Source organism: Marmota monax, unplaced genomic scaffold (genome assembly GCF_021218885.2).
Source record: "Marmota monax isolate L192 unplaced genomic scaffold, Marmota_monax_Labrador192_F-V1.1 WCK01_AAM20220418_F8-fsc00075, whole genome shotgun sequence".
NCBI classification, from domain to species: domain Eukaryota; kingdom Metazoa; phylum Chordata; class Mammalia; order Rodentia; family Sciuridae; genus Marmota; species Marmota monax.
In genome coordinates, this window is record NW_026694772.1 from 9,117,757 (window position 1) to 9,131,519 (window position 13,763).

At 37.5% G+C, this 13,763-nt stretch overlaps 1 protein-coding gene and 1 pseudogene across 8 annotated transcripts in view; one reads left to right on the top strand and one right to left on the bottom strand.

Moving 5' to 3' along the window:
• Window positions 1-13,763, bottom strand: part of Zfx (zinc finger protein X-linked) — a 64,998-nt gene that overhangs the window by 21,642 nt on the left and 29,593 nt on the right. The gene's annotated exons all lie outside the window — the stretch shown is intronic.
• On the top strand, window positions 416-1,300 carry LOC124079621 (ferritin heavy chain-like; annotated as a pseudogene).

Consider the following 13,763-nt stretch of genomic DNA (forward strand, 5'->3'; position numbering starts at 1 on the left):
AAAAGGGGGAAGGCTGTAATGTGCCAAGTTGGAGAAGCCCATGGCTGGTGGCTTCAATCACAGATAGGCAATGGGAGCCAAGGACTTAGATAAATGGTAAGAGAGCGAGCGGCAGCCTGGGTTAAGAGGCTGAGGAGCTAGAGAAAATGAGCTGATCCAGGACACCTGATCCACTGAACCTGAATGAAAAGGTTCAAGGAGACTACCTGGTTAAACTATTTGCCGTTAAAAACAAAACAAAACAAAAAATAAATAAATAAAAACCAAGATTCTCTGAACTCTGAATATAACTTAAAGTATTATGACTTGCTTTATAAAAATGTCTGGGGTACAGGGGGAGTGGGCATTATTTTCTTATTTCTGACCCAGTGTCTACTTACAATTTTTCAAAGCTAAACATTTGAGACGTTCTTCGCAGAGAGTCGCCGCGGTTTCCTGCTTCAACAGTGCTTGGACGGAACCCGGCCCTCGACCCCCACCCCGGCCGCCGCTCAGAGCCAGCAGCCCTTCGCCCCCTCTTCACAGCGCCCTCGGACCGCCCCAGGTCTCTGCCGCAGCTCCAGCGCTGCGCCTCTCCTCAGCCGCCCGCCATGGCTAGCACATCCCCCTCGCAGGTGCGCCAGAACTACCACCAGGACTTGGAGGCCGCCATCAACCGCCAGATCAACCTGGAGCTCTAGGCCTCCTATGTCTACCTGTCCATGTCTTACTACTTTGACCGTGATGATGTGGATTTGAAGAACTTCGCCAAATATTTTCTTCACCAATCTCATGAGAGGGAACATGCTGAGAAACTGATGAAGCTGCAGAACCAAGGAGGTGGCCGAATCTTCCTTCAGTATATCAAGAAACCAGACCGTGATGACTGGGAGAGTGGGCTCAATGCAATGGAACGTGCTTTGCACTTGCAGAAAAGTGTGAACCAGTCACTTCTGGAACTGCACAAACTGGCCACTGACAAAAATGCCCCCACTTGTGTGACTTCATTGAGACTCATTACCTGAATGAGCAGGTGAAATCCATCAAAGAATTGGGTGACCATGTAACCAACTTGCGCAAGATAGGAGCCTCAGAATCGGGCATGGCAGAGTATCTCTTTGACAAGCACACTCTGGGAGACAGTGATAACGAGAGCTAAACCTCAGCCTGACTTTCCCATAGCCGTGCAAGTGACTTCCCTGGTCACCAAGGCAGTGCATGCATGTTGGGGTTCCCTTTACCTTTTCTATAAGTTGTACCAAAACATCCACTTATGTTCTTTAATTTGTACCATTCCTTCAAATAAAGAAATTTGGTACCCCCCCCCCAAAAAAAAAAAAGCTAAACATTTTTATGACATACCCAGCTAATTATAATTAAGCCAAGGTTATTTTGGAATTTCAAACTGAACATAGCATTAAAAGGAAGCTCACCAAACTAGGTATAAAAGTTCAAAATAAATCAGTAACATCTTCAGATAATTCATCTGTGAACAGTCTGACATTGATGAATCTGGCCTAAACCTTGGCAAGGTTTATCAAACTGATTCTAACAGGTACTAGGAAATCAAACATCCTTATGTTTATAAAGAACAAGACCAGGCTTGCCATTTTTGCATACGGGGTTAGTTTGTCAGTAATGGCATAAAACCTTCGATGACTGGAAACTCTAATCATTTTAAAACTTACAAAATGTCATGCATTTACCTATAATTTGGAGTAAAAGACCTTTCTGTTTGCTCTCATAAATGTATAGGAAAACACATTTCAAATATACCAACTTACCTGATAGTGAAACTATTGTATTATTTTTCTAAAAGTAGAATTCACCTTCAGATTTTCACCTTGAGAACTTGCCCCACTAATTTCAACCTATGAAATTATTCTGAATATGAAATATTAAAAGTGATTTAAAAAAACACTTTGATGGTCCTGTTAAGTACTCAGATTTTCACTGTGATTTTAAAGCTACCATTAAAAATGAATTTCTAAAAAACAGACAAAGAAGGCTTCGATAAAAGTGAGTCATCATACATATGATTTCTGCATAAGTGCCTTCTTCTAATGTAGTAATGAAGGGCTACAGCTTTAGAATAAGGCCTCTCCAAAATAGAAGAGCATAATTTCTGGAAATTAAGACTACTTCTAATAATAACTACCATTTACATGGTATTTTGCAATTTCCTTAGCGCTTCTATATAGTTTTTTATTTCATTTGATTCTCAACTTTTCCGGATAAAGAAATAAAGACTCTACGACGGTATGTACTTGCCCAAAGTCAGTGAGCTACTGAGGGGTGAGGCAAAGGAGGAGGACATGCCTGTCTTTAGAACTCAAACGTTCATTTTTTACTTCTGATTTTTTAAAAAAAAAAGTATGTTCATTGTTTAAAATTTAGTACTGAAAAACCAAATAACCAATAACCCCATCAACCAGAAATTCCATCATTATATTGGTAAGTTTCTCATCTCTATTCTTTTAAAAAGTTAAACTGGCAGCCTTACATCCAGCATTTTAAACTTAAAAACTGAAGTAAAACTTTGACTTAACAATAATGTTATTAGTAATAACAAGATATAGATTCCTATTATATTGCTTCAAGGAAGCTTCAATAAAACCCCCTGAAGACTGAAAATTAGGATGATTCTTTGCAATGCTAATAGATACTGTGGTATCTAAAAATATAGTTCATTAAGATTTCAGCAAACCCAGTAGTTTCTGGTAAAGAAAACTTAATGGGGGAGGGCATGGAGGACAGGGGAGATATACTTCAAATAAATTATTAAAGGAATGTTGATATAATTTTAGAAAAAATAATTGGCAGAACTGAGATGGTTCTTACATGAAAAACAGCATATCATAGAGAATTTATATAATAAAAAATGATGGCAGTTGTGATGTATGATGACAAACATTTACTGACTGCATACCCCAGGCCTAGTGTGATGCTAAGGCCTTAAAGAAGTGTACCATTTACTCTTAACAACCTTATGAAGTAAGAAATATTTTGTTATTGTCAACTCTCTAAGCTTCTAGATTAATTTCATTATAATTTTGCCAAGATTATACACATACATACACACAATGTTATAGTATATGTAGAGCGAGGGGGGGAGAATACATATTTGATTTGCACTGGAATTGCATTTTGTCTAAATTAACATCATAAAGAGACAGCTTTACCATTCTCAGTCTTTCCATGAAAGTTCTTGGTTGTCTCTCCAGTTACTCAAAATTGCCTCATCTCTCAAGATCAGGTTGTAAAAAGTTTATTTACTTTCTCCAAGAACAAATGAACTGCCTTTTAGTTGATCTCCAGTTCCCTAGGTTTCCCACCAAATGCCCCTGGACACTGCCCCCCAGTCAGTCTTCCTAAATCAAAGATCCAGTCACCTTAATCTCTAACACAGAAGGGAACCCATTTCCTACCAAATAAAAGACACACTACTTATTGTAGCAATCCACCTCTGACCACACTGCTTCTCCCTTCAGTCCTGTCTCCCCTGGAAGCAGCCCATGTGCCTTCAACTTAAGCAAGATATTATTTCCATTCCTTTATGCTTCCTCAACCTTGCTTTTATTTTATTTTTATTTTTTGGTACCAGGGATTGGACCCTGGGCACTTAACCACTGAGCCACATTCCCAGATCTTTTTTTTTTTTTTTTTTTTTTTTTTTTGAGACAGTGTCTCTTAGATACCCTAAGTTGCTTAGGGCTTCACTAAATTGCTGAGGCTGGCTTTGAACTTGTGATCCTCCTGCGTCAGCCTCCCAAGCTGCCAGGATTACAGGTGTGCAGCACCGCACCCAGTCCAACTTTGCTTTTTTAAAAAAGATTGCCTGTTGTAGTAATGATGCAGCTTATTATTTAACAAAAGTATTTAAGAAGTAGACTACACAATCTAAGAAATAAAGAGATATAAGTCCTCAAATATTACAATCATACTTTTAACAGGTTTATCTCTTGCATTACATAAGGCATAAATATCATCAAGACAATTAACAACTCTTGGTATCAATAAATGCGTGGCGTATTTGGAAGGCTACAACAGACTCACTATTAGCATTTCTAAGTCTTGACTCTTGAAAACACTTAAATTTCATGTAAGAATACTCCCTAAAACAGATATGGAAACATCTATAATATTCAGAATCAAGGAAACAGAACTTATTGTGATAAACAAAAAAAAGTATTTAAGAAGTATTAAAGGTAATTAAAATGTGCTCAAAATTCTACCATCTCTCCCCCAGGAACTATCAATAGAACTTTTAGATCATTAGACATTTCTTTTCACAAATTTACATATAAAAGAATGTTAGAACAGAGACTTTTTATGAAGATTGGATATTATACGTACTATTTAACTTATCTATCTATCTATTTGGTGCTGAGGACTGAACCCAGTGTCTCATGCATGCAAGGCAAGCACGTAACCGCTGAGCCATAACCCCAGCCCCTATACATACTATTTTTTAAATTTTATTTTTTACTCTAATTTGTTATATATACATACTATCTTTAAATGAAAATATTAAATTAGAATTTACTTGAACTCAAAAACAAAACAACTTTAACTCTGCAGTCTATCTCATTCCCTAGCAAACACTCTTGATAACTTGCCTCTTTGCCTCTGGACCATGTAGCTAAATCCAGTTGGAAACAAAGAAATCTGGACCTTTGTTGCTACTTTTCCCTTTTCCTCTTTTCCAGATTCTCCTCCACCCCCAAATCTCTAATGCTACCTCCCCATCCCCGCTGTTGCTGACTTCTCTTCTTCACTGAGAACAAGTGAAATAATCAGAAGATTCACTGAATACCCTCCTACCAAAAACTAAACCCTCAAATGTTTCCCCACCTGTTACCACAAACCATCTGTGTTTCTCCGTAACACTTTGCCCCTTCTTTGCTGCTCCAAACCCCACTCTCCCTCTTCCCTGCCCTCTCTTGCTCATAATCATTTATCTTTCAAAGGACAAGGTGATGGCCGATTCTGTCTAGGTCTCAGCAGATAAACAGTAAATATTAACCACAAGGCCAGTCTGGAGCTCCAATTGCTTCTAGTGCTTTCAAAACATAGACCTTTCTCCAATCTTCTTGGTGGAGGGGAGGAAAAACCTAAAACATTTTTTTCCTTACCTGCTTTATTCTTGATATGAATCTAACCAAAACCCAGACTAAGCATTGTACTGAAAACTAATTCATTAATTTTGGTATTGACTTCTAAACAAATTTCAAAATGCTCACACAATATTTTTCCATGTTGTAACAAACATCTTCAGTTTATCAGAGCAAACTTAAAAGAGATGTTCAAGGTGACAATAGTAATAATAATGTACTTATACTTGAAAACCACTAAGAAAGTAGATTTTAAGTGTTCCCACCACATTAAAAAAAAAGTATGTGGAGTAATGCATGTTAATTAGCTCAATATAGCTATTCAACAATGTAAACATATTTCAAAACATCCTGTTCTACATCACAAATGAATACAACTTTTATTTGTTAACTAAGAAGTTTAATAATATAAATAGATGTTCAACACAACCTCTCTAAAATATCCTTAGTTTATGGTTTTCCTCACATTTCAGAAATATTCCCATTTTTAAATTCCAAAATTTTATTTGTTGCTTTACCACACACATCCAATAATTAAACCACAGAAAAAAAATGAATAAATATTTTACTATTTCTGCTGTGCTAATGGCCCCAAGAATCAATAAACTTTTAGATTTGTTGATTTTCAGAGTGAATGCATTAAATGTAGATGTTTAGTTACATAATTCATTCCCTAAAATACACATTACTACTCTGACCAAAGTCATAATCAGAAGCTAATCTCAGACCAACTGGACCAAAACACCTAAAGTGGATGGCCAGGACCACCACATACTCCATGTGCAGGCATCCATTTACACTGTAGTTGTATAGTGGACGAGTGTACTCGGTAACCCTGCAGAGGAGATCTTTAGCATGTCCAAATGTGCTTCTTTTCTAGTAATAGTTTTGCCATCTGCTCAGCTGCACAAAGCCAGAAACCAGGGAGTGAGCTTCAAATATTCCCTCTTCCTCAATCCAATCCAAATTCTACTTCCTAAATATGTCAAGATGTTATAGCTCATTGCTTACAAAATTTTGCCACTGTGGGTGTTCCAAAACAGTTAAAAACAGATAATGCCCCTGGTTATACTTCTACCTCTTTTAAACAATTTTGCTCAACATTTGGCATTACTCATATAACAGGAATCCCATACAATCCACAGGGACAAGGCATAGTTGAAAGAGCTCATCAAACTATTAAAATGTACTTATTAAAGCAAAAAGAAGGAATTGGGAAGGGGTATATATTCCCCAAAGATAAACTTAAAATAACCCTTTTTACTCTAAACTTTTTAAATTTGGATTCATCAGGACTTAGTGCTGCGGAAAGGCATATGTGTCCAAAAAATGTACATAAGCCCAAGGTACTTTGGAAGGATATTCTAACAGGACAATGGAAAGGTCCTGACCCAGTAATTGTCTGGAGTCGGGGGTCTGTTTGTGTGTTTCCACAGGGAGAACAGCAGCCGATTTGGATTCCAGAGAGATTAACCAAGGTCCTGACCCAGTGATTGTCTGGAGTCGGGGGTCTGTTTATGTGTTTCCACAGGGAGAACAGCAGCCGATTTGGATTCCAGAAAGATTAACTAAAGCGATTTCTACAGACCAAAAAGAAGATGATTTGGCTCAAATCCATAACAACTGATATCCAAAACTCCAGTTTGGCTATTCTTACATCTGCAACAGAACCAGGATGCTTTTTTCAATATCTATTTTATTATTGCCCTTTGCCATATCATGAAGTTCTATTTTGTTTTTTGAGCTCATACAGACCTAGGTTAATGTTTTGCTGATCAGTTCTATTTTTTGACTATAGAGTTTTTAAACATTGCAATGGAGATTTCACCTGTAAAAAGTTATAAGGCCTTTACTATAATGTTATGTGTTGTATGTATTATATTATGTGTGCACACTTGTGTTTTGTGTTATATGTTTGAATGTACGTATGTCCATATATCATATATGATGAGCGCTCATGATAAAATGGATCCAAATATTTTTTTTTCACGTGATTTATATGGTTTAATTTAAATTGGGTAAACAACTGTTGAGGATTGTTTTAATATGTAAACAAAAAAGAAGGTTAACAGATCTGTTTGTTTACTTTTACCTTTCCTTTTCATTATATTTAATAATTCTCTTAAAGATAATGTAAATTGTTAAGAAAATTGTTTTCTTTTAGTGCCTTCTGTAGTGTTACATAATTTTTTCTTTAGCCATTATTGCCAGAATTCCTATCTTCATCCCAGTGCCGGTGAAGACAATGTAAATTGTTAAGAAAATTGTTTTCTTTTAGTGCCTTCTGGAATGTTACATAATTTTTTCTTTAGCCATTATTGCCAGAATTCCTATCTTCATCCCAGTGCTGGTGAAGTCAAAGATAAAACCAATCTACAGCTTCTACAATAGCCATCACTGAACTGCTTGCAGAACTTGCCTGGACACATTGTGAGCTCACCTGTATGCATTGTGAACTATCTGTTGGTACAGCGAATTGTGGTAGTGCTGGAGTATTTTTGCTGATGGTGTCACCGGTGGTACAATTTTTCAAAGGAGCCCTCAATTGGCTTAATGTCATGGCATTTTGCATCCTCCTCTACTAGTGATGGTCTAAAATTTGGGGGCCAACAGAGGTGAGGCAAAGAACCTCACCCCCCCACAGGTGCAAAGGCCTATCCACAAGTATGGCTGTATGCTTGACCGGTAGTCAGTGACGGGTATGATCCAATTGCAGTGGTACCAACCTAAGACAGGAGGCTGACGCCTAGAGGTCAGTTCATCCGATGACGGGTAAGGACCATATGTTGAATTGGACTGCCTAACAGGCACGGTCCCTAAGCCACATGCTTGTTGTTTAAACAGAGAGGGGGAGATGTTGAGAGCCACAGCCAAAGGGGCCCCAGCAAACTTCCAGCTGCTGGCTGATGATTGGCTCACAGCGGCCCCAGCAACATCTAGCTGATTGGCTCCTCGGCCCCAGCAACATCTAGCTGATTGGCTCCTCTGCGGTGATGCTCATTGGGCTGTTTCCCTGCCCTTTCAGACCACGGAGCTGCTCATTGGGGGACTTTTTTGGCTCCGCCCACGTGACCCAGCCAATCGGCCTCAAGAGCAGGAGGATTGTGGGAGGTGGAGAGAAGCTGGTGGGGGAGAGAGAGGCTTGGGGAAAGCCGGTGGTGGCAGTTGAGGCTCTGAGGGTTTTTCCTGAGAGGCTATTTTGTTTGTCGTGTGTGGTTCTAAAAATAAAGTTAGTTTCTTTTGACAAGTGGCTCCTGATTGTGCCCAGCCAGACTGCGGCAGGTTCTGCCAAACTCTATTGATAAACCTTATTTCACACTATTATCATCTGTTCCTTAACTGGACTAAATAACCTCCCCAAATGTACTCTTTTTTTAAAATACCTTCATTTTACTTTATTTTTATGTAGTGCTGAGATTGAACCCAGTGCCTCATAGGTGCAAGGCAAGCGCTCTACCACTGAGCTACAACCCCAAGTCCCCAAATGTGCTTGTGTTTCTCATTTCAACATTGCCATTACTTTCTTAAACTATAAATCTAAACATGTTATTAGTAACCTGCTTAAAACCGTTTAATAAGTCTTCACACGGAATATATTCAAGGGCTTTTATGTTTTGGGCCTTGCCCATTTTGCCAATTTTATTTCTCACCACAGGCATTATTTGCACCCCAAAGAATAAGTCTCTGAACATTTTCACATCTCCCTGCCTTTCCTCTTTCCTCAGCCACCTACTGAACATTTTATTCATCCTTCAAATTGAGTTCATCCCAAATTATTTATTTTTTAAAGTTGTGATAATGGTATGGTTTTTTCAAAAAGTCCTTGTCTTTGAGAAATAAATACTGAAATATTTATGAAAGAAATGATGTGAAATTTACTTCAAAGTAATATAGGAAGGAGAGATATTGATAAGAATAGAGATGAAATAAATTTAGCCACATCTTCAACTGAACTTCCAAAGAACTGTAGTTTAAAAAATTTTGTAGCATTTCTCTCACTCCAGTGTACCAAAAATGTTCCACCTTTCCTCCATTAGCTCTTCCAAAATACTCGTACATCTGTTTAAATACCTTTTTTAAAATTACTTTTTTAGTTGTCAATGGACCGTTACTTTATTTTATATGCAATACTGAGGATCGAACCTAGTGCCTCACACATGCTAAGCAAGTGCTCCTGCCACTGAGCCACAACCCCAGCCCTATTTATATACCTTTTTACACTCAACCGTAACTGCCTGTTTCTGTCTTCCCAAGATTATGAACTCTTAAAAAGCCAGGGACTTTACTACTTTTCTCTAACACCTAGTGAGGTCCATAGTTCATTGTGGAGTTCATTTCATCAATAAATGTTTTTGAATGAATGAAAGCACTAAAAGTAAACACGGGCAAGAGTAAAAATAATAGTTTATATATGATTCTTTTTTCTCAAACACATTTGAAGAAAATTAACTTTCTTTGGGGGGGAGGGGGGACAATGGGATAGGATCATAGGCTTACCTGAGTGCCTTCTACTAGAATAAGCTGATTAAGTGTTTAAGCTCCCCTCAACTTCCTGATGTTGCTAAAATTCGATCACATTATAATTTTTAGTAATCAGTGGAATTCTACTTGCCTCCCCCATGTACCAATAAACAATATTTATCCCAAACTCTACTGTTCTGTAGTATTAGCACACATTCATACAAACATAAACTAAGAGAGTGGATACTCTGGAATAAAATACACTTGATTTCAAATCTTCTCCTAATACTACCTGGATGCATAACCCTGGACAAGTTACTGAGACTGAATGAACCTCAGGTGCTCAATCTGCCAAACAACTGTAATACCATTATAAGGCTAAGAAAAATAATATGTATTAAATTCTGACACATGGATACCATTGAAGGTTCATTATTACCTATTTTTATGGTTATCAACTTGTTACAAATCTCCAACAGAATAATCTTTCTGGGATCAAAAAAAGGCTTAAATTTTTAAAAATTAAAAATAAACTTCATGTTGATTTGATAACAAAATACAAGTACAATCCTAAACATTTTACCTCACAAGAGGAGGGCTTTTTCTTAAGAAACCAATTGCTTTTGGTTTTCTGCTATCACTGCCAAGTGAATCAAGGGTCAATGGAAGATGGGACTGATGGTCTAAAAGTATCCTGCAGACAATGAGCACCTCAGCTCTTCCTGGTAAAAGTAATTCAAATTACAAATGCTACAGACCAAAATCGTTTAACCAGAGCTAGTAAGAACCAATCTAATAATTAATATTCAGTTTTTATACAAGCTGTTGTATATTCTAGGAAATAGTGTTTTGAATACTATTTTAATTTAATACACAAAAACAATAAAATGGAGTGGATACAGCTACATTACTCCACAGTTTCATCAAAGATTTCATTAAATTTATGTCTACATACAGTAAAGTTTCAAAAGTTTATAACATTTCAAAAATGGTGCTAATTTTTTAAAAAAATATCTTTTTAGTTGTAGTTGAACACAAAACCTTTGTTTTATTTATTTATTTTTATGTGGTGCTGAGGATCGAACCTAGCGTATTGAACGTGCTAGGTGAGTGCACTACTGCTGAGCCACAACCCCAGCCCCAATGGTGCTAATTTTTAAATTAGCATTTTTATGCTAATTTAAAGGGTTCTGTGCTTAAATTGTTCACTGTAAGTTTTCTTCATCTATTTAAATAAGTGAAAATATATATTTTATCTAATTGTATCAGAATGAAGCATCCTACAGATTTATGGAAGGATAGAAACCATCTGGCCAAGTGTTCTTTCTGTCATTGGCAAGAGGACCTCAGGCTCCAGAACTAAATGAGTTCTTTCCTTTGCTGTTACTATATACCAGCACACACTACCTAAGCACCTTTGTTTTCTTAAGAACCAATTATGGGGCTGGGGTTGTGGCTCAACGGTAGAGCATGCACCTAGCAGATGCGAGGCCCTGGGTTCGATCCTCAGCACCACATAAAAATAAATTTTTAAAAAAATTTAAAAAGAACCAATTATGCTGCCAAAAATAATTAATTTTGCTGAACCTTTTTGAAAAATATTTATTTTTTAGTTGTAGTTGGACACAATACCTTTATTTTACTTATTTATTTTTATGTGGTGCTGAGGATTGAACCCAGGGGCTCACCTGTACTAGGCAGGTGCTCTACCGCTGAGCCATAACCCCAGCCCTTGCTGAACCTTTCTAACTGAATTATGTATTTGGGGCTGGACTTTAATATTTAAATTAGTAAAATTTTGCAAATTTGCTACCCATTCCTGGCAGTATGTCTTAATCTTACATTCTACCCAATGTAAAAATTACAGAAAACAGATTAAGATACTTTTTAATCATGATATGTCCACATCACCTAAGAATCTCCTTCTTAGTAGACTACAATTTAATCCCGCTGATAGTCTGGGTGGGAAGGAGTCAATATTCCATATTCTACAGCAAAGAGTTGAGCCATGGGAAAAACAGATAATATGTATTTAGCAGCAAACATTTATAATGTACTACTGTAAGAACTACATTTTTTTTTTTATCTCAGTTAAGCCTCCTGAAGGTTTATTATCATCATCTCCAGGTTACAGGAAAAAAAAGCAAACCACAGGAAGGTTGAGTAAATTGCACAAGATTACACAGCCAAGTAAATGGTGGAACTAAGACTTGAACACAGGCAGCCTGACACCAGAACCTGAACTTTTAACCACCATGTTATACTGCTTTCTGGGAACATCATCACAACACCACTGGCACTGGAGAGAATAAGACACTTATTGACTTCTGATAACCCACCTCATTTTTCCTTCTTGATAGGCTGTTTCCAACGGGAACCAGGCCACAAAAAATCATGAGGGACAGACAGGATATGTCACAGACAGATGTCCCTATGGGACTTAGGAGTAGACTTTTTAAAGTAGACCCTTATTGTGGGCCAACAGCAAATCTGTCCTTCTATTCAAGCAGCTCTGAAAAGGGTAGGCATATAAATCAATGGAACAGAATCAAAATTCCAAAAATAAACCCTTACATTTACAGTGAATTGATTTTCAACAACAGTGCCAAGAATATCCAATGAAGAAAGAATGGTCTTTTCAGCAAATGGTGCTGGGACAACTGAATATTCACATGCCAAAGAATAAAGTTAGATCCTTATTTCACACCATATATAAAAATAAACTCAAAATGGATATGAGGCCAAATTAAGAGCTAAAACTATAAAAACTCAGAGGAAACATAGGTGTAAATCTTTATGATCTTGGATTAGGCAGCAGTCACTTAAATGTGATGCCAAAGCACAACCAACAAAAAATATAAACTGAACTCCACCAAAATTTTAAACTTTGTGCATCAAAGGACACTATGCAAAAAGTGAAGGCAATCGACAGAATGGGAGAGAGTATTTCCCTTATCTCTTATAAGGACCTCGTAGCTGGAATATATAAAAAACTCTTTCAACTCAATAATAAAAACACCAATAACTCAATTCAACAAACAAACAGGCAAAGGATCCAGGCACAGTGGTGTAAGCCTGTAATCCCAGCAGCTGGGGAGGCTGAGACAGGAGGATCATGAACTCAAAGCCAGCCTCAGCAAAGGCGGGGCACTAACCAACTCAGTGAGACCCTGTCTCTAAATAAATACAAAATAGGGTTGGGGATGTGGCTCAGTGGTCAAGTGCCCCCACCCCTCCCTACCCCCCCCCCTTCAATCCATAGTACCAAAAAAAAAAAAAAAAGGCAAAGGATCTGAATAAATGTTTCTTTCATAAATATACTTAATGGCCAATAAGCACATGAAAAGATGTTCAACATCACTGGCTATCAGGGAAATGCATATACAAACCATAATGAGATACCACTTCATATCCACTAAGATGGCTATAATCAAAAACAACAATTTACAACAAGTGCTATACAGGATGTGAAGTAACTAGAACCCCCATATACTGTGGGAATATAAAATAGGATGGCCACTTTGGGAAACAATCTGATGATGACTTAATTCTACCGATTCAACTCCCATAAAATACCCAAAATTCCACTCTCATAAAATACCTAAAAGAAATGTACATGGTGGCTGGAGATGGAACTCAGTAGAACTTGCCTAGCTTTGAGTTCAATCCCCAGCACCCCCCCCACACACACACACACACAGAGTACCAAATGTTCAAAATGTCCAAAAAGTGGAAACAACCCACATGTCTATCAACTGATGGACTAAAATGCAATATACTCAATGGAATATTATTCTGTAATAAAAAGAATGAAGTCCATGCTACAAGGGTGAACCTTGAAAACATCATGCTGTGAAAGAAGCCAATCACAAAAGACCGCAGATTATAGCACTTATTTTTTGGTTTTTTGGTTTGTTTTTGTTTTTTTTTTGTACCAAGGATTGAACCCAGAGGCACTTTACCACTGGGCTACATTCCCAGCCTTTTTTATTTATTTATTTTGAGATAGGGTCTTGCTCAGGCTGGTCTCAAACTTGCACTCTTCCTGCCTCAGACACCTGAGTCACTGGGATTATAGATGTTCATCCCCTGCACCTGGCCATAGCATTCCATTTATATGAAATGTTCAGAATAAGAAAATCTATCAAGTCAAAAGTAGATTAGTGGTTGTTTAGGTATGAAGGGGTCACAGAAGGTTAGTGGGAATGA